Raw genomic sequence first — 20,892 nt, forward strand, 5'->3', positions numbered from 1 at the left:
TTCCCTAGCCCTAACCCATATCCCTAACCCTAACCCTAACCCTAGCCCTAACCCTACCCCTAGCCCTAGCCCTACCCATAGCCCTAGCCCTAGCCCTAACCCTAACCCTAACCCTAACCCTAACGCTAGAGCTGCAAGGTACAAAGTCCTGCCTTGTTTTCCTAGAGAAGAGTAGTCCCTCAGTGTCAAGCTTCCAGCTCTTTGGGCAGCTGGGAAGCAACATGCTCTGCACAGGTGTTTTAGAACCTACAGGGAACGAGTCTTACAAAGGCCTGTGAAACGCAGTTTCTTTGCAGGCCTGATCTTCCTGAAGTAGAACTTCTGCTCTGGGTGTTGTACATTGCCCTAGAGCTGCAAGGCACAACGTGCAGGCTTCTTTCCAAAGGGCGAGTTGGGCTCCAAAGCATCTTGCTTCCAGCTCTTTGGGAAGCTCAGAAACAACTCGCTCTGCATAGGGCTCTTCCAGACTCCCTGGAACATGTCTGACAAAGGCCTGTGAAACGCAGTTTCTTCCCAGGCCTGATCTCGCTGAAGTAGAACTTCTGCTATGCCGAGTCCTACATGGGCCTAGAGCTGCAAGGCACAAAGTCCTGCCTTGTGTCCTCACGGGCAGACAGGCCCCACAGCGTGGGACTCCCAGCTCTTTGGGCAGCTAAGAAACAACTTGCTTTGCACTGGTGTTTTGCAGCCTGCAGGGAACGAGTCTTACAAGGGCCTGTGAAACGCAGTTTCTTACCAGGCCTGATCTCGCTGAAGAAGAACTTCTGCTCCTCCGTGCCTACATGGGCCTAGAGCTGCAAGGAACAAAGTTCTGCCTTTTTTCTACAAGGGACACAAGTCCCTCAGCGTCCAGCTTCCAGCTCCTTGGGCAGATAAGAAACAACTTGCTCTGCAAGGGGCTCTTTCATCCTACCTGGAACATGTCTTACAAGGGCGTGTGAAACGCAGATTCTTCTCAGGCGTAATCTGGCTGAAGTAGAACATCCGCTCTGCCGTGTCCTACATGGGCCTAGAGCTGCAAGGCCCAAAGTCCTGCCTTGTTTCCACAAGGGGAGACAAGTCCCTCAGTGTCCAGCTTCCAGCTTTTTCGGCAGCTAAGAAACAACTTGCTCTGGATAGGGCTCTTACAGCCTACCGGGAGCACGTCTGACAAAGGCCTGTGAAAGTCAGTTACTTCCCAGGGCTGATCTCGCTGAAGGAGAACTTCTGCACTGCCGTGTCCTACATGGGACTAGAGCTTCAAGGCACAAAGTCCTGCCTTGTTTCCCAAGGGAAAACTGGTCCCTCAGTGTCAAGCTTCCAGCTTTTTGGGCAGCTGAGAAGCAACTTGCTCTGCACAGGTGTTTTACAGCCTACAGGGAACGAGTCTTACAAAGGCCTGTGAAACGCAGCTTCTTTGCAGGCCTGAGCTGGCTGAAGTAGAACTTCTGCACTGGGTGTGCTACATTGCCCTAGAGCTGAAAGGCTCAAAGTGATGTCTTCTTTCCAAAGGGCGAGTTGGGCCGCAAAGCATCTTGCTTCCAGCTCTTTGGGAAGCTAAGAAACAACTCGCTCTGCACAGTGCTCCTACAGCCTACCGGGAACATCTCTTCCAAAGGCCTGTGAAACGCAGCTTCTTTGCAGGCCTGATCTGGCTGAAGTAGGACTTCTGCACTGGGTGTGCTACTTTGCCCTAGAGCTGAAAGGCACAACGTGCAGGCTTCTTTCCAAAGGGCGAGTTGGGCCCCACAGCATCTTGCTTCCAGCTCTTTGGGAAGCTAAGAAACAACTCGCTCTGCACAGTGCTCTTACACCCTACCGGGAACATCTCTTCCAAAGGCCTGTGAAAGGCAGTTTCTTTGCAGGCCTGATCTGGCTGAAGTAGGACTTCTGCTCAGGGTGTGCTACTTTGCCCTAGAGCTGAAAGGCACAACGTGCAGGCTTCTTTCCAAAGGGCGAGTTGGGCCCCACAGCATCTTGTTTCCAGCTCTTTGGGAAGCTAAGAAACAACTCGCTCTGCACAGTGCTCTTACAGCCTACCGGGACCATCTCTTCCAAAGGCCTGTGAAACGCAGTTTCTTTGCAGGCCTGATCTGGCTGAAGTAGGACTTCTGCTCAGGGTGTGCTACTTTGCCCTAGAGCTGAAAGGCACAACGTGCAGGCTTCTTTCCAAAGGGCGAGTTGGGCCCCACAGCATCTTGCTTCCAGCTCTTTGGGAAGCTAAGAAACAACTCGCTCTGCACAGTGCTCTTACAGCCTACCAGGAACATCCCTTCCAAAGGCCTTTGAAATACAGATTCTTTGGAGGCCTGATCTGGCTGAAGTAGGACTTCTGCTCTGGGTGTGCTACATTGCCCTAGAGCTGAAAGGCACAACGTGCAGGATTCTTTCCAAAGGGCGAGTTGGGCCCCACAGCAAATTGCTTCCAGCTCTTTGGGAAGCTAAGAAACAACTCTCTCTGCACAGTGCTCTTACAGCCTACCAGGAACATCCCTTCCAAAGGCCTTTGAAATACAGATTCTTTGGAGGCCTGATCTGGCTGAAGTAGAACTTCTGCTCTGGGTGTGCTACATTGCCCTAGAGCTGAAAGGCACAACGTGCAGTCTCCTTTCCAAAGGGCGATTCGGGCCCCAAAGCATCTTGCTTTCAGCTCTTTGGGAAGCTAAGAACCAACTCGCTCTGACAGTGCTCTTACAGCCTAGGGAGAACATATCTTACAAAAGCATGTGAAACGCAGTTTCTATGCAGGCCTGATCTGGCTGAAGTAGAACTTCTGCTCTGGGTGTGCTACATTCCCATAGAGCTGCAAGGCTCAAAGTGATGTCTTCTTTAGAAAGGGCGAGTTGGGCTCCAAAGCATCTTGCTTCCAGCTCTTTGGGAAGCTAAGAAACAACTCGCTCTGCACGGTGCTCTTACAGCCTACCCGGAACATCTCTTACAAAGGCCTGTGAAACGCAGTTTCTTTGCAGGCCTGATCTGGCTGAAGTAGAACTTCTGCTCTGGGTGTGCTACATTGCCCTGGAGCTGAAAGGCACAACCCGCAGTCTTCTTTCCAAAGGGCGAGTTGGGCCCCAAAGCATCTTGCTTCCAGCTCTTTGGGAAGCTAAGAAACAACTCGCTCTGCAGACCTCTCTTACAGCCAACCGGGAACATCTCTTGCAAAGGCCTGAGAAATGCAGTTTCTTTGCAGGCCTTATCTCGCTGAGGTAGAACTGCTGCTATGCCGTGTCCTACATCGGCCTAGAGTTGCAAGGCTCAAAGTCCTGTCTTGACTCCTCAAGGGCAGACAGGCCCCACAGCGTGGGGCTTCCACCTCTTTGGGCAGCTAAGAAACAACTCGCTCTGCTCTGGTGTTTTACAGCCTACAGGGAACGAGTCTTACAAAGGCCTGTGAAACGCAGTTTCTTCCCAGCCCTGATCAGGCTGAAGTAGAAATTCTGCTCTGCCGGGTCCTACATGGCGCTAGAGCTGCAAGGCACAAAGTCCTGCCTTGACTCCACAAGGGTAGACAAGTCCCTCAGGTCCAGCATCCAGCTCTTTCGGCAGCTAAGAAACAACTCGCTCTGCATAGGGCTCTTACAGCCTACCGGGAACATGTCTTACAAAGGACTGTGAAACGCAGTTTCTTCCCAGCCCTGATCTGGCTGAAGTAGAACTTCTGCTCTGCCGTGTGCAACATGGCCCTAGAGATGCAAGGCACAAAGTCCTGCCTTGTTTCCCCAAAGGGGAGACTAGTACCTCAGCGTCCAGCTTCCAGCTCTTGGAGCAGCTAAGAAACAGCTTGCTGTGCACAGGGCTCTTCCAGCCTACCTGGAACATGTCTTACAAAGGCCTGTGAAACGCAGTTTCTTTGCAGGCCTGATCTGGCTGAAGTAGAACTTCTGCTCTGGGTGTGCTACATTGCCCTAGAGCTGAAAGGCACAACGTGGTGTCTCCTTTCCAAAGGCCGAGTTGGGCCCCAAAGCATCTTGCTTCCAGCTCTTTGGGAAGCTATGAAACAACTCGCTGTGCACAGTGCTCTTACAGCCTACCGGGAACATCTCTTCAAAAGGCCTGTGAAACGCAGTGTCTTTGCAGGCCTGATCTGGCTGAAGTAGGACTTCTGCTCTGGGTGTGCTACATTGCCCTAGAGCTGAAAGGCACAACGTGCCGTCTCCTTTCCAAAGGGCGATTTGGGCCCCAAAGCATCTTGCTTGCAGCTCTTTGGGAAGCTAAGAACCAACTCGCTCTGCAGACCTCTCTTACAGCCAACCGAGAACATCTCTTCCAAAGGCCTGAGAAATGCAGTTTCTTTGCAGGCCTTATCTCGCTGAGGTAGAACTGCTGCTATGCCCTGTCCTACATCGGCCTAGAGTTGCAATGCTCAAAGTCCTGCCTTGACTCCTCAAGGGCAGACAGGACCCACAGCGTGGGGCTTCCACCTCTTTGGGCAGCTAAGAAACAACTTGCTCTGCACTGGTGTTTTACAGCCTACAGGGAACAAGTCTTACAAAGGCCTGTGAAACGCAGTTTCTTCCCAGCCCTGATGTGGCTGAAGTAGAACTTCAGCTCTGGGTGTGCTACATTGCCCTGGAGCTGAAAGGCACAACGTGCAGGCTTCTTTCCAAGGGCGAGTTGGACCCCAAAGCATCTTGCTTTCAGCTCTTTGGGAAGCTAAGAAACAACTCGCTCTGACAGTGCTCTTACAGCCTAGGGAGAACATCTCTTACAAAGGCATGTGAAACGCAGTTTCTATGCAGGCCTGATCTGGCTGAAGTAGAACTTCTGCTCTGGGTGTGCTACATTGCCCTAGAGCTGAAAGGCACAACGTGGTGTCTCCTTTCCAAAGGCCGAGTTGGGCCCCAAAGCATCTTGCTTCCAGCTCTTTGGGAAGCTAAGAAAAAACTCGCTCTGCACAGTGCTCTTACAGCTACCGGGAACATCTCTTCCAAAGGCCTGTGAAACGCAGTTTCTTTGCAGGCCTGATATGGCTGAAGTAGGACTTCTGCTCTGGGTGTGCTACATTGCCCTGGAGCTGAAAGGCACAACCCGCAGTCTTCATTCCAAAGGGCGAGTTGGGCCCCAAAGCATCTTGCTTCCAGCTCTTTGGGAAGCTAAGAAACAACTCGCTCTGCACAGTGCTCTTACAGCCTACCGGGAACATCTCTCAGAAAGGCCTGTGAAACGCAGTTTCTATGCAGGCCTCATCTGGCTGAAGTAGAACTTCTTCTCTGGGTGTGCCACCTTGCCCTAGAGCTGAAAGGCACAACGTGCAGTCTCCTTTCCAAAGGGCGAGTTGGGACCCAAAGCATCTTGCTTCCAGCTCTTTGGAAGCTGAGAAACAGCTCGCTCTGCACAGTGCTCTTACAGCCTACCGGGAACATCTCTTCCAAAGGCCTGTGAAACGCAATTTGTTTGCAGGCCTGATCTGGCTGAAGTAGGACTTCTGCTCTGGGTGTGCTACATTGCCCTAGAGCTGAAAGGCACAACGTGCAGGCTTCTTTCCAAAGGGCGAGTTGGGCCCCACAGCATCCTGCTTCCAGCTCTTTGGGAAGCTAAGAAACAACTCGCTCTGCACAGTGCTCTTACAGCCTACCGGGAACATCTCTTCCAAAGGCCTGTGAAACGCAGTTTCTTTGCAGGCCTGATCTGGCTGAAGTAGAACTTCTGCTCTGGGTGTGCTACGTTGCCCTGGAGCTGAAAGGCACAATCCGCAGGCTTCTTTCCAAAGGGCGAGTTGGGCCCCACAGCATCTTGCTTCCAGCTCTTTGGGAAGCTAAGAAACAACTGGCTCTGCAGACCTCTCTTACGGCCAACTGGGAGCATCTCTTGCAAAGGCCTGAGAAATGCAGTTTCTTTGCAGGCCTTTTCTCGCTGAGGTAGAACTGCTGCTATGCCATATCCTACTTCGGCCTAGAGTTGCAAGGCTCAAAGTCCTGCCTTGACTCCTCAAGGGCAGACAGGCCCCACAGCGTGGGGCTTCGACCTCTTTAGGCCAGTAAGAAACAACTTGCTCTGCACTGGTGTTTTACAGCCTACAGGGAACGAGTCTTGCAAAGGCCTGTGAAACGCAGTTTATTCCCAGCCCTGATGTGGCTGAAGTAGAACTTCTGCTCTGCCGGGTCCTACATGGCGCTAGAGCTGCAAGGCGCAAAGTCCTGCCTTGATTACACAAGGGTAGACAAGTCCCTCAGGTCCAACATCCAGCTCTTTCGGCAGCTAAGAAACAACTCGCTCTGCATAGGGCTCTTACAGCCTACCGGGAACATGTCTTACAAAGTACTGTGAAACGCAGTTTCTTCAGAGCCCTGATCAGGCTGAAGTAGAACTTCTGCTCTGCCGGGTCCTACATGGCGCTGGAGCTGCAAGGCACAAAGTCCTGCCTTGTTTCCACAAGGGTAGACAAGTCCCTCAGGTCCAGCTTCCAGCTCTTTCGGCAGCTAAGAAACAACTCGCTCTGCACAGTGCTCTTACAGCCTACCGGGAACATCTCTTCCAAAGGCCTGTGAAACGCACTTTCTTTGCAAGCCTGATCTGGCTGAAGTAGGACTTCTGCTCTGGGTGTGCTACATTGCCCTAGAGCTGAAAGGCACTACGTGCAGGCTTCTTTCCAAAGGGGGAGTTGGGCCCCACAGCATCTTGCTTCCAGCTCTTTGGGAAGCTAAGAAACAACTCGCTCTGCACAGTGCTCTTACAGCCTACCGGGAGCATCTCTTCCAAAGGCCTGTGAAACGCAGTTTCTTTGCAGGCCTGATCTGGCTGAAGTAGGACTTCTGCTCTGGGTGTGCTACTTTGCCCGAGAGCTGAAAGGCACAACGTGCAGGCTTCTTTCCAAAGGGAGAGTTGGGCCGCACAGCATCTTGCTTCCAGCTCTTTGGGAAGCTAAGAAACAACTCGCTCTGCACAGTGCTCTTCCAACCAAGTGAGAACATCTCTTCCAAAGGAATGTGAAACGCAGTTTCTTTGCAGGCCTGTTCTGGCTGAAGTAAGACTTCTGCTCTGGGTGTGCTACTTTGACCTAGAGCTGAAAGGCACAACGTGCAGGCTTCTTTCCAAAGGGCGAATTGGACCCCACAGCATCTTGCTTCCAGCTCTTTGGGAAGCTAAGAAACAACTCGCACTGCACAGTGCTCTTACAGCCTTCCGGGAGCATCTCTTCCAAAGGCCTGTGAAACGCAGTTTCTTTGCAGGCCTGATCTGGCTGAAGTAGGACTTCTGCTCTGGGTGTGCTACTTTGCCCTAGAGCTGCAAGGCACAACGTGCAGGCTTCTTTCCAAAGGGCGAGTTGGGCCCCACAGCATCTTGCTTCCAGCTCTTTGGGAAGTTAAGAAACAACTCGCTCTGCACAGTGCTCTTACAGCCTACCAGGAACATCCCGTCCAAAGGCCTTTGAAATAGAGATTCTTTGGAGGCCTGATCTGGCTGAAGTAGGACTTCTGCTCTGGGTGTGCTACATTGCCCTAGAGCTGAAAGGCACAACGTGCAGGATTCTTTCCAAAGGGCGAGTTGGGCCCCACAGCAAATTGCTTCCAGCTCTTTGGGAAGCTAAGAAACAACTCGCTATGCACAGTGCTCTTACAGCCTACCGGAAACATCTCTTCCAAAGGCCTGTGAAACGCAGTTTCTTTGCAGGCCTGATCTGGCTGAAGTAGAACTTCTGCTCTGGGTGTGCTACATTGCCCTAGAGCTGAAAGGCACAACGTGCAGTCTCCTTTCCAAAGGGCGATTCGGGCCCCAAAGCATCTTGCTTTCAGCTCTTTGGGAAGCTAAGAACCAACTCGCTCTGACAGTGCTCTTACAGCCTAGGGAGAACATATCTTACAAAAGCATGTGAAACGCAGTTTCTATGCAGGCCTGATCTGGCTGAAGTAGAACTTCTGCTCTGGGTGTGCTACATTCCCATAGAGCTGCAAGGCTCAAAGTGATGTCTTCTTTAGAAAGGGCGAGTTGGGCTCCAAAGCATCTTGCTTCCAGCTCTTTGGGAAGCTAAGAAACAATTCGCTCTGCATGGTGCTCTTACAGCCTACCCGGAACATCTCTTACAAAGGCCTGTGAAACGCAGTTTCTTTGCAGGCCTGATCTGGCTGAAGTAGAACTTCTGCTCTGGGTGTGCTACGTTGCCCTGGAGCTGAAAGGCACAATCCGCAGGCTTCTTTCAAAAGGGCGAGTTGGGCCCCACAGCATCTTGCTTCCAGCTCTTTGGGAAGCTATGAAACAACTGGCTCTGCAGACCTCTCTTACGGCCAACTGGGAGCATCTCTTGCAAAGGCCTGAGAAATGCAGTTTCTTTGCAGGCCTTATCTCGCTGAGGTAGAACTGCTGCTATGCCATATCCTACTTCGGCCTAGAGTTGCAAGGCTCAAAGTCCTGCCTTGACTCCTCAAGGGCAGACAGGCCCCACAGCGTGGGGCTTCCACCTCTTTAGGCCGGTAAGAAACAACTTGCTCTGCACTGGTGTTTTACAGCCTACAGGGAACGAGTCTTACAAAGGCCTGTGAAACGCAGTTTCTTCCCAGCCCTGATGTGGCTGAAGTAGAACTTCTGCTCTGCCGGGTCCTACATGGCGCTAGAGCTGCAAGGCGCAAAGTCCTGCCTTGATTCCTCAAGGGTAGACAAGTCCCTCAGGTCCAACATCCAGCTCTTTCGGCAGCTAAGAAACAACTCGCTCTGCATAGGGCTCTTACAGCCTACCGGGAACATGTCTTACAAAGGACTGTGAAACGCAGTTTCTTCCCAGCCCTGATCAGGCTGAAGTAGAACTTCTGCTCTGGGTGTGCTACTTTGCCCTAGAGCTGAAAGGCACAACGTGCTGGCTTCTTTCCAAAGGGCGAGATGGACCCCACAGCATCTTGCTTCCAGCTCTTTGGGAAGCTAAAAAACAACTCGCTCTGCACAGTGCTCTTACAGCCTACCGGGTGCGTGTCTTCCAAAGGCCTGTGAAACGCAGTTTCTTTGCAGGCCTGATCTGGCTGAAGTAGGACTTCTGCTCTGGGTGTGCTACTTTGCCCTAGAGCTGAAAGGCACAACATGCTGGCATCTTTCCAAAGGGCGAGTTGGGCCCCACAGCATCTTGCTTCCAGCTATTTGGGAAGCTAAGAAACAACTCGCTCTGCACGGTGCTCTTACAGCCTACCGGGAACATCTCTTCCAAAGGCCTGTGAAATGCAGTTTCTTTGCAGGCCTGATCTGGCTGAAGTAGAACTTCTGCTCTGGGTGTGCTACGTTGCCCTGGAGCTGAAAGGCACAATCCACAGGCTTCTTTCAAAAGGGCGATTTGGGCCCCACAGCATCTTCCTTCCAGCTCTTTGGGAAGCTAAGAAACAACTGGCTCTGCAGACCTCTCTTACAGCCAACTGGGAGCATCTCTTGCAAAGGCCTGAGAAATGCAGTTTCTTTGCAGGCCTTATCTCGCTGAGGTAGAACTGCTGCTATGCCATATCCTACTTCGGCCTAGAGTTGCAAGGCTCAAAGTCCTGCCTTGACTCCTCAAGGGCAGACAGGCCCCACAGCGTGGGGATTCCACCTCTTTGGGCAGCTAAGAAACAACTTGCTCTGCACTGGTGTTTTACAGCCTACAAGGAACGAGTCTTACAAAGGCCTGTGAAACGCAGTTTCTTCCCAGCCCTGATGTGGCTGAAGTAGAACTTCTGCTCTGCCGGGTCCTACATGGCGCTAGAGCTGCAAGGCACAAAGTCCTGCCTTGTTTCCACAAGGGTAGACAAGTCCCTCAGGTCCAGCTTCCAGCTCTTTCGGCAGCTAAGAAACAACTCGCTCTGCACAGTGCTCTTACAGCCTACCGGGAACATCTCTTCCAAAGGCCTGTGAAACGCAGTTTCTTTCCAGGCCTGTTCTGGCTGAAGTAGAACTTCTGCTCTGGGTGTGCCACATGGCCCTAGAGCTGAAAGGCACAACGTGCAGGCTTCTTTCCAAAGGGCGAGTTGGGACCCAGAGCATCTTGCTTCCAGCTCTTTGGGAAGCTAAGAAACAACTCGCTCTGCAGACCTCTCTTACACCCAACCGGGAGCATCTCTTGCAAAGGCCTGAGAAATGCAGTTTCTTTGCAGGCCTTATCTCGCTGAGGTAAAACTGCTGCTATGCTGTGTCCTACATCGGCCTAGAGTTGCAAGGCTCAAAGTCCTGCCTTGACTCCTCAAGGGCAGACAGGCCCCACAGCGTGGGGATTCCACCTCTTTGGGCAGCTAAGAAACAACTTGCTCTGCACTGGTGTTTTACAGCCTACACGGAACGAGTCTTGCAAAGGCCTGTGAAACGCAGTTTCTTCCCAGCCCTGATGTGGCTGAAGTAGAACTTCTGCTCTGCCGGGTCCTACATGGCGCTAGAGCTGCAAGGCACAAAGTCCTGCCTTGTTTCCACAAGGGTAGACAAGTCCCTCAGGTCCAGCTACCAGCTCTTTCGGCAGCTAAGAAACAAATCGCTCTGCACAGTGCTCTTACGGCCTACCGGGAACATCTCTTACAAAGGCCTGTGAAACGCAGTTTCTTTCCAGGCCTGTTCTGGCTGAAGTAGAACTTCTGCTCTGGGTGTGCCACATGGCCCTAGAGCTGAAAGGCACAACGTGCAGGCTTCTTTCCAAAGGGCGAGTTGGGCCCCAAAGCCTCTTGCTTCCAGCTCTTTGGGAAGCTAAGAAACAACTCGCTCTGCAGACCTCTTACAGCCAACCGGGAACATCTCTTGCAAAGGCCTGTGAAACGCAGTTTCTTTGCAGGCCTGATCTGGCTGAAGTGGGACTTCTGCTCTGGGTGTGCTACTTTGCCCTAGAGCTGAAAGGCACAACGTGCAGGCTTCTTTCCAAAGGGCGAGTTGGGCCCCACAGCATCTTGTTTCCAGCTCTTTGGGAAGCTAAGAAACAACTCGCTCTGCACAGTGCTCTTACAGCCTACCGGGAACATCTCTTCCAAAGGCCTGTGAAACGCAGTTTATTCCCAGCCCTGATGTGGCTGAAGTAGAACTTCTGCTCTGCCGGGTCCTACATGGCGCTAGAGCTGCAAGGCACAAAGTCTTGCCTTGTTTCCACAAGGGTAGACAAGTCCCTCAGGTCCAGATTCCAGCTCTTTCGGCAGCTAAGAAACAACTCGCTCTGCATAGGGCTCTTACAGCCTACAGGGAACATGTCTTAAAACGGACTGTGAAACGCAGTTTCTTCCCAGCCCTGATCTGGCTGAAGTAGAACTTCTGCTCTGGGTGTGCCACATGGCCCTAGAGGTGAAATGTACAACATGCAGGATTCTTTCCAAAGGGCGAGTTGGGCCCCACAGCATCTTGCTTCCAGCTCTTTGGGAAGCTAAGAAACAACTGGCTCTGCAGACCTCTCTTACGGCCAACTGGGAGCATCTCTTGCAAAGGCCTGAGAAATGCAGTTTCTTTGCAGGCCTTATCTCGCTGAGGTAGAACTGCTGCTATGCCATATCCTACTTCGGCCTAGAGTTGCAAGGCTCAAAGTCCTGCCTTGACTCCTCAAGGGCAGACAGGCCCCACAGCGTGGGGCTTCCACCTCTTTAGGCCGCTAAGAAACAACTTGCTCTGCACTGGTGTTTTAGAGCCTACAGGGAACGAGTCTTGCAAAGGCCTGTGAAACGCAGTTTATTCCCAGCCCTGATGTGGCTGAAGTAGAACTTCTGCTCTGCCGGGTCCTACATGGCACTAGAGCTGCAAGGCGCAAAGTCCTGCCTTGATTCCACAAGGGTAGACAAATCCCTCAGGTCCAACATCCAGCTCTTTCGGCAGCTAAGAAACAACTCGCTCTGCATAGGGCTCTTACAGCCTACCGGGAACATGTCTTACAAAGGACTGTGAAACGCAGTTTCTTCCCAGCCCTGATCAGGCTGAAGTAGAACTTCTGCTCTGGGTGTGCTACTTTGCCCTAGAGCTGAAAGGCACAACGTGCTGGCTTCTTTCCAAAGGGCGAGTTGGACCCCACAGCATCTTGCTTCCAGCTCTTTGGGAAGCTAAGAAACAACTCGCTCTGCACAGTGCTCTTACAGCCTACCGGATGCGTGTCTTCCAAAGGCCTGTGAAACGCAGTTTCTTTGCAGGCCTGATCTGGCTGAAGTAGGACTTCTGCTCTGGGTGTGCTACTTTGCCCTAGAGCTGAAAGGCACAACGTGCAGGCTTCTTTCCAAAGGGCGAGTTGGGCCTCAGAGCATCTTGCTTCCAGCTCTTTGGGAAGCGAAGAAACAACTCGCTCTGCACAGTGCTCTTACAGCCTACCGGGAACATCTCTTCCAAAGGCCTGTGAAACGCAGTTTCTTCCCAGCCCTGATCTGGCTGAAGTAGAACTTCTGGTCTGCCGGGTCCTACATGGCGCTAGAGCTACAAGGCACAAAGTCTTGCCTTGTTTCCACAAGGGTAGACAAGTCCCTCAGATCCAGATTCCAGCTCTTTCGGCAGCTAAGAAATAACACGCTCTGCACAGTGCTCTTACAGCCTACCGGGAACATCTCTTCCAAAGGGCTGTGAAACGCAGTTTCTTTGCAGGCCTGATCTGGCTGAAGTAGAACTTCTGCTCTGGGTGTGCTACGTTGCCCTGGAGCTGAAAGGCACAATCCGCAGGCTTCTTTCAAAAGGGCGATTTGGGCCCCACAGCATCTTCCTTCCAGCTCTTTGGGAAGCTAAGAAGCAACTGGCTCTGCAGACCTCTCTTACAGCCAACTGGGAGCATCTCTTGCAAAGGCCTGAGAAATGCAGTTTCTTTGCAGGCCTTATCTCGCTGAGGTAGAACTGCTGCTATGCCATATCCTACTTCGGCCTAGAGTTGCAAGGCTCAAAATCCTGCCTTGACTCCTCAAGGGCAGACAGGACCCACAGCGTGGGGATTCCATTTCTTTGGGCAGCTAAGAAACAACTTGCTCTGCACTGGTGTTTTACAGCCTACAGGGAACGAGTCTTACAAAGGCCTGTGAAACGCAGTTTCTTCCCAGCCCTGATCTGGCTGAAGTAGAACTTCTGCTCTGCCGGGTCCTACATGGCGCTAGAGCTGCCAGGCACAAAGTCCTGCCTTGTTTCCACAAGGGTAGACAAGTCCCTCAGGTCCAGCTTCCAGCTCTTTCGGCAGCTAAGAAACAACTCGCTCTGCACAGTGCTCTTACAGCCTACCGGGAGCATCTCTTCCAAAGACCTGTGAAACGCAGTTTCTTTGCAGGCCTGATCTGGCTGAAGTGGGACTTCTGCTCTGGGTGTGCTACTTTGCCCTAGAGCTGAAAGGCACAACGTGCTGGCTTCTTTCCAAAGGGCGAGTTGGGCCCCACAGCATCTTGCTTCCAGCTCTTTGGGAAGCTAAGAAACAACTCGCTCTGCACAGTGCTCTTACAGCCTACCGGGAACATCTCTTCCAAAGGCCTGTGAAATGCAGTTTCTTTGCAGGCTTGATCTGGCTGAAGTAGGACTTCTGCTCTGGGTCTGCTACTTTGCCCTAGAGCTGAAAGGGACAACGTGCAGGGTTCTTTCCAAAGGGCGAGTTGGGCCCCTCAGCATCTTGCTTCCAGCTCTTTGCGAACCTACAAAACAACTCGCTCTGCACAGTGCTCTTACAGCCTAGTGGGAACATCTCTTCCAAAGGCCTGTGAAACGCAGTTTCTTTGCAGGCCTGATCTGGCTGAAGTAAGTCTTCTTGTCTGGGTGTGCTACTTTGCCCTAGAGCTGAAAGGCACAACGTGCAGGCTTCTTTCCAAAGGGCGAGTTGGGCCCCACAGCATCTTCCTTCCAGCTCTTTGGGAACCTAAGAAACAACTCGCTCTGCACAGTGCTCTTACAGCCTAGTGGTTACATCTCTTCCAAAGGCCCGTGAAACGCAGTTTCTTTGCAGGCCTGATCTGGCTGAAGCAGGTCTTCTGCTCTGGGTGTGCTACTTTGCCCTAGAGCTGAAAGGCACAACGTGCAGGCTTCTTTCCAAAGGGCGAGTTGGGCCTCAGAGCATCTTGCTTCCAGCTCTTTGGGAAGCGAAGAAACAACTCGCTCTGCACAGTGCTCTTACAGCCTACCGGGAAGATCTCTTCCAAAGGCCTGTGAAACGCAATTTCTTCCCAGCCCTGATCTGGCTGAAGTAGAACTTCTGGTCTGCCGGGTCCTACATGGCGCTAGAGCTGCAAGGCACAAAGTCTTGCCTTGTTTCCACAAGGGTAGACAAGTACCTCAGGTCCAGATTCCAGCTCTTTCGGCAGCTAAGAAACAACTCGCTCTGCACAGTGCTCTTACAGCCTACCGGGAACATCTCTTCCAAAGGGCTGTGAAACGCAGTTCCTTTGCAGGCCTGATCTGGCTGAAGTAGAACTTCTGCTCTGGGTGTGCTACGTTGCCCTGGAGCTGAAAGGCACAATCCGCAGGCTTCTTTCCAAAGGACGATTTGGGCCCCACAGCATCTTCCTTCCAGCTCTTTGGGAAGCTAAGAAGCAACTGGCTCTGCAGACCTCTCTTACAGCCAACTGGGAGCATCTCTTGCAAAGGCCTGAGAAATGCAGTTTCTTTGCAGGCCTTATCTCGCTGAGGTAGAACTGCTGCTATGCCATATCCTACTTCGGCCTAGAGTTGCAAGGCTCAAAGTCCTGCCTTGACTCCTCAAGGGCAGACAGGCCCCACAGCGTGGGGATTCCACCTCTTTGGGCAGCTAAGAAACAACTTGCTCTGCACTGGTGTTTTACAGCCTACAGGGAACGAGTCTTACAAAGGCCTGTGAAACGCAGTTTCTTCCCAGCCCTGATGTGGCTGAAGTAGAACTTCTGCTCTGCCGGGTCCTACATGGCGCTAGAGCTGCAAGGCACAAAGTCCTGCCTTGTTTCCACAAGGGTAGACAAGTCCCTCAGGTCCAACATCCAGCTCTTTCGGCAGCTAAGAAACAACTCGCTCTGCATAGGGCTCTTACAGCCTACCGGGAACATGTCTTACAAAGGACTGTGAAACGCAGTTTCTTCCCAGCCCTGATCAGGCTGAAGTAGAACTTCTGCTCTGGGTGTGCTACTTTGCCCTAGAGCTGAAAGGCACAACGTGCTGGCTTCTTTCCAAAGGGCGAGATGGACCCCACAGCATCTTGCTTCCAGCTCTTTGGGAAGCTAAAAAACAACTCGCTCTGCACAGTGCTCTTACAGCCTACCGGGTGCGTGTCTTCCAAAGGCCTGTGAAACGCAGTTTCTTTGCAGGCCTGATCTGGCTGAAGTAGGACTTCTGCTCTGGGTGTGCTACTTTGCCCTAGAGCTGAAAGGCACAACATGCTGGCATCTTTCCAAAGGGCGAGTTGGGCCCCACAGCATCTTGCTTCCAGCTCTTTGGGAAGCTAAGAAACAACTCGCTCTGCACGGTGCTCTTACAGCCTACCGGGAACATCTCTTCCAAAGGCCTGTGAAATGCAGTTTCTTTGCAGGCCTGATCTGGCTGAAGTAGAACTTCTGCTCTGGGTGTGCTACGTTGCCCTGGAGCTGAAAGGCACAATCCGCAGGCTTCTTTCCAAAGGGCGAGTTGGGCCCCACAGCATCTTGCTTCCAGCTCTTTGGGAAGCTAAGAAACAACTCGCTCTGCAGACCTCTCTTACGGCCAACTGGGAGCATCTCTTGCAAAGGCCTGAGAAATGCAGTTTCTTTGCAGGCCTTATCTCGCTGAGGTAGAACTGCTGCTATGCCATATCCTACTTCGGCCTAGAGTTGCAAGGCTCAAAGTCCTGCCTTGACTCCTCAAGGGCAGACAGGCCCCACAGCGTGGGGCTTCCACCTCTTTAGGCCGCTAAGAAACAACTTGCTCTGCACTGGTGTTTTACAGCCTACAGGGAACGAGTCTTACAAAGGCCTGTGAAACGCAGTTTATTCCCAGCCCTGATGTGGCTGAAGTAGAACTTCTGCTCTGCCGGGTCCTACATGGCGCTAGAGCTGCAAGGCGCAAAGTCCTGCCTTGATTCCACAAGGGTAGACAAGTCCCTCAGGTCCAACATCCAGCTCTTTCGGCAGCTAAGAAACAACTCGCTCTGCATAGGGCTCTTACAGCCTACCGGGAACATGTCTTACAAAGGACTGTGAAACGCAGTTTCTTCCCAGCCCTGATCAGGCTGAAGTAGAACTTCTGCTCTGGGTGTGCTACTTTGCCCTAGAGCTGAAAGGCACAACGTGCTGGCTTCTTTCCAAAGGGCGAGTTGGACCCCACAGCATCTTGCTTCCAGCTCTTTGGGAAGCTAAGAAACAACTCGCTCTGCACAGTGCTCTTACAGCCTACCGGATGCGTGTCTTCCAAAGGCCTGTGAAACGCAGTTTCTTTGCAGGCCTGATCTGGCTGAAGTAGGACTTCTGCTCTGGGTGTGCTACTTTGCCCTAGAGCTGAAAGGCACAACGTGCAGGCTTCTTTCCAAAGGGCGAGTTGGGCCTCAGAGCATCTTGCTTCCAGCTCTTTGGGAAGCGAAGAAACAACTCGCTCTGCACAGTGCTCTTACAGCCTACCGGGAACATCTCTTCCAAAGGCCTGTGAAACGCAGTTTCTTCCCAGCCCTTATCTGGCTGAAGTAGAACTTCTGGTCTGCCGGGTCCTACATGGCGCTAGAGCTGCAAGGCACAAAGTCTTGCCTTGTTTCCACAAGGGTAGACAAGTCCCTCAGATCCAGATTCCAGCTCTTTCGGCAGCTAAGAAATAACACGCTCTGCACAGTGCTCTTACAGCCTACCGGGAACATCTCTTCCAAAGGGCTGTGAAACGCAGTTTCTTTGCAGGCCTGATCTGGCTGAAGTAGAACTTCTGCTCTGGGTGTGCTACGTTGCCCTGGAGCTGAAAGGCACAATCCGCAGGCTTCTTTCAAAAGGGCGATTTGGGCCCCACAGCATCTTCCTTCCAGCTCTTTGGGAAGCTAAGAAGCAACTGGCTCTGCAGACCTCTCTTACAGCCAACTGGGAGCATCTCTTGCAAAGGCCTGAGAAATGCAGTTTCTTTGCAGGCCTTATCTCGCTGAGGTAGAACTGCTGCTATGCCATATCCTACTTCGGCCTAGAGTTGCAAGGCTCAAAATCCTGCCTTGACTCCTCAAGGGCAGACAGGACCCACAGCGTGGGGATTCCATTTCTTTGGGCAGCTAAGAAACAACTTGCTCTGCACTGGTGTTTTACAGCCTACAGGGAACGAGTCTTACAAAGGCCTGTGAAACGCAGTTTCTTCCCAGCCCTGATCTGGCTGAAGTAGAACTTCTGCTCTGCCGGGTCCTACATGGCGCTAGAGCTGCCAGGCACAAAGTCCTGCCTTGTTTCCACAAGGGTAGACAAGTCCCTCAGGTCCAGCTTCCAGCTCTTTCGGCAGCTAAGAAACAACTCGCTCTGCACAGTGCTCTTACAGCCTACCGGGAGCATCTCTTCCAAAGACCTGTGAAACGCAGTTTCTTTGCAGGCCTGATCTGGCTGAAGTAGAACTTCTGCTCTGGGTATGCCACATTGCCCTAGAGCTGAAAGGCACAACGTGCAGTCTCATTTCCAAAGGGCGATTTGGGGCCCAGAGAATCTTGCTTCCATCTCTTTGTGAAGCGAAGAAACAACTCGCTCTGCACAGTGCTCTTACAGCCTACCGTGAACATCTCTTCCAAAGGCCTGTGAAACGCAGTTTCTTTCCAGGCCTGTTCTGGCTGAAGTAGAACTTCTGCTCTGGGTGTGCCACATGGCCCTAGAGCTGAAAAGCACAACGTGCAGGCTTCTTTCCAAAGGGCGAGTTGGGACCCAGAGCATCTTGCTTCCAGCTCTTTGGGAAGCTAAGAAACAACTCGCTCTGCACAGTGCTTTTACAGCCGACCGGGAACATCTCTTCCAAAGGCCTGTGAAATGCAGTTTCTTTGCAGGCTTGATCTGGCTGAAGTAGGACTTCTGCTCTGGGTGTGCTACTTTGCCCTAGAGCTGAAAGGGACAACGTGCAGGGTTCTTTCCAAAGGGCGAGTTGGGCCCCTCAGCATCTTGCTTCCAGCTCTTTGCGAACCTACAAAACAACTCGCTCTGCACAGTTCTCTTACAGCCTAGTGGGAACATCTCTTCCAAAGGCCTGTGAAACGCAGTTTCTTTGCAGGCCTGATCTGGCTGAAGTAAGTCTTCTTGTCTGGGTGTGCTACTTTGCCCTAGAGCTGAAAGGCACAACGTGCAGGCTTCTTTCCAAAGGGCGAGTTGGGCCTCAGAGCATCTTGCTTCCAGCTCTTTGGGAAGCGAAGAAACAACTCGCTCTGCACAGTGCTCTTACAGCCTACCGGGAAGATCTCTTCCAAAGGCCTGTGAAACGCAATTTCTTCCCAGCCCTGATCTGGCTGAAGTAGAACTTCTGGTCTGCCGGGTCCTACATGGCGCTAGAGCTGCAAGGCACAAAGTCTTGCCTTGTTTCCACAAGGGTAGACAAGTCCCTCAGGTCCAGATTCCAGCTCTTTCGGCAGCTAAGAAACAACTCGCTCTGCACAGCGCTCTTACAGCCTACCGGGAACATCTATTCCAAAGGGCTGTGAAACGCAGTTCCTTTGCAGGCCTGATCTGGCTGAAGTAGAACTTCTGCTCTGGGTGTGCTACGTTGCCCTGGAGCTGAAAGGCACAATCCGCAGGCTTCTTTCCAAAGGACGATTTGGGCCCCACAGCATCTTCCTTCCAGCTCTTTGGGAAGCTAAGAAGCAACTGGCTCTGCAGACCTCTCTTACAGCCAACTGGGAGCATCTCTTGCAAAGGCCTGAGAAATGCAGTTTCTTTGCAGGCCTTATCTCGCTGAGGTAGAACTGCTGCTATGCCATATCCTACTTCGGCCTAGAGTTGCAAGGCTCAAAGTCCTGCCTTGACTCCTCAAGGGCAGACAGGCCCCACAGCGTGGGGATTCCACCTCTTTGGGCAGCTAAGAAACAACTTGCTCTGCACTGGTGTTTTACAGCCTACAGGGAACGAGTCTTACAAAGGCCTGTGAAACGCAGTTTCTTCCCAGCCCTGATGTGGCTGAAGTAGAACTTCTGCTCTGCCGGGTCCTACATGGCGCTAGAGCTGCAAGGCACAAAGTCCTGCCTTGTTTCCACAAGGGTAGACAAGTCCCTCAGGTCCAGCTTCCAGCTCTTTCGGCAGCTAAGAAACAACTCGCTCTGCACAGTGCTCTTACAGCCTACCGGGAGCATCTCTTCCAAAGAAATGTGAAACGCAGTTTCTTTGCAGGCCTGATCTGGCTGAAGTAGGACTTCTGCTCTGGGTGTGCTACTTTGCCCTAGAGCTGAAAGGCACAACGTGCAGGCTTCTTTCCACAGGGCGAGTTGGGCATCAAAGCATCTTACTTCCAGCTCTTTGGGAAGCTAAGAAACAACTCGCTCTGCACAGTGCTTTTACAGCCTACCGGGAACATGACTTACAAAGGCCTGTGAAACGCAGTTTCTTTGCAGGCCTGATCTGGCTGAAGTAGAACTTCTGCTCTGGGTGTGCCACATGGCCCTAGAGCTGAAAGGCACAACGTGCAGGCTTCTTTCCAAAGGGAGAGTTGGGCCACACAGCATCTTGCTTCCAGCTCTTTGGGAAGCTACGAAACAACTCACTCCACACAGTGCTCTTACAGCCTACCGGGAACATCTCTTCCAAAGGCCTGTGAAACGCAGTTTCTTTGCAGGCCTGATCTGGCTGAAGTGGAACTTCTGCTCTGGATGTGCCACATTGACCTAGAGCTCAAAGGCACAACGTGCAGGCTTCTTAAAAAAGGGCGAGGTGGGACCCAGAGCATCTTGCTTCCAGCTCTTTGGGAAGCTAAGAAACAACTCGCTCTGCACAGCGCTCTTACAGCCTACCGGGAACATCTCTTACGAAGGCCTGTGAAACGCAGTTTCTTTGCAGTCCTGATGTATCTGAAGTAGAATTCTGCTCCGGGTGTGCTACATACCCCAAGAGCTGAAAGACACAACGTGCAGTCTCCTATCCAAAGGGCGAGTTGGTCCCCAAAGCATCTTGCTTCCAGCTCTTTGGAAGCTGAGAAACAACTCCCTCTGCACAGTGCTCTTACAGCCTACCGGGAACATCTCTTACAAAGGCCTGTGAAACGCAGTTTCTTTGCAGGCCTGATCAGGCTGAAGTAGAACTTCTGCTCTGGGTGTGCTACTTTGCCCTAGAGCTGAAAGGCACAACGTGCTGGCTTCTTTCCAAAGGGCGAGTTGGACCCCACAGCATCTTGCTTCCAGCTCTTTGGGAAGCTAAGAAACAACTCGCTCTGCACAGTGCTCTTACAGCCTACCGGGTGCGTGTCTTCCAAAGGCCTGTGAAACGCAGTTTCTTTGCAGGCCTGATCTGGCTGAAGTAGGACTTCTGCTCTGGGTGTGCTACTTTGCCCTAGAGCTGAAAGGCACAACATGCTGGCATCTTTCCAAAGGGCGAGTTTGGCCCCACAGCATCTTGCTTCCAGCTCTTTGGGAAGCTAAGAAACAACTCGCTCTGCACGGTGCTCTTACAGCCTACCGGGAACATCTCTTCCAAAGGCCTGTGAAATGCAGTTTCTTTGCAGGCCTGATCTGGCTGAAGTAGAACTTCTGCTCTGGGTGTGCTACGTTGCCCTGGAGCTGAAAGGCACAATCCACAGGCTTCTTTCAAAAGGGCGATTTGGGCCCCACAGCATCTTCCTTCCAGCTCTTTGGGAAGCTAAGAAGCAACTGGCTCTGCAGACCTCTCTTACAGCCAACTGGGAGCATCTCTTGCAAAGGCCTGAGAAATGCAGTTTCTTTGCAGGCCTTATCTCGCTGAGGTGGAACTGCTGCTATGCCATATCCTACTTCGGCCTAGAGTTGCAAGGCTCAAAGTCCTGCCTTGACTCCTCAAGGGCAGACAGGACCCACAGCGTGGGGATTCCACCTCTTTGGGCAGCTAAGAAACAACTTGCTCTGCACTGGTGTTTTACAGCCTACAGGGAACGAGTCTTACAAAGGCCTGTGAAACGCAGTTTCTTCCCAGCCCTGATGTGGCTGAAGTAGAACTTCTGCTCTGCCGG

This window comes from Equus caballus, chromosome 24 (assembly GCF_041296265.1).
Source record: "Equus caballus isolate H_3958 breed thoroughbred chromosome 24, TB-T2T, whole genome shotgun sequence".
NCBI classification, from domain to species: domain Eukaryota; kingdom Metazoa; phylum Chordata; class Mammalia; order Perissodactyla; family Equidae; genus Equus; species Equus caballus.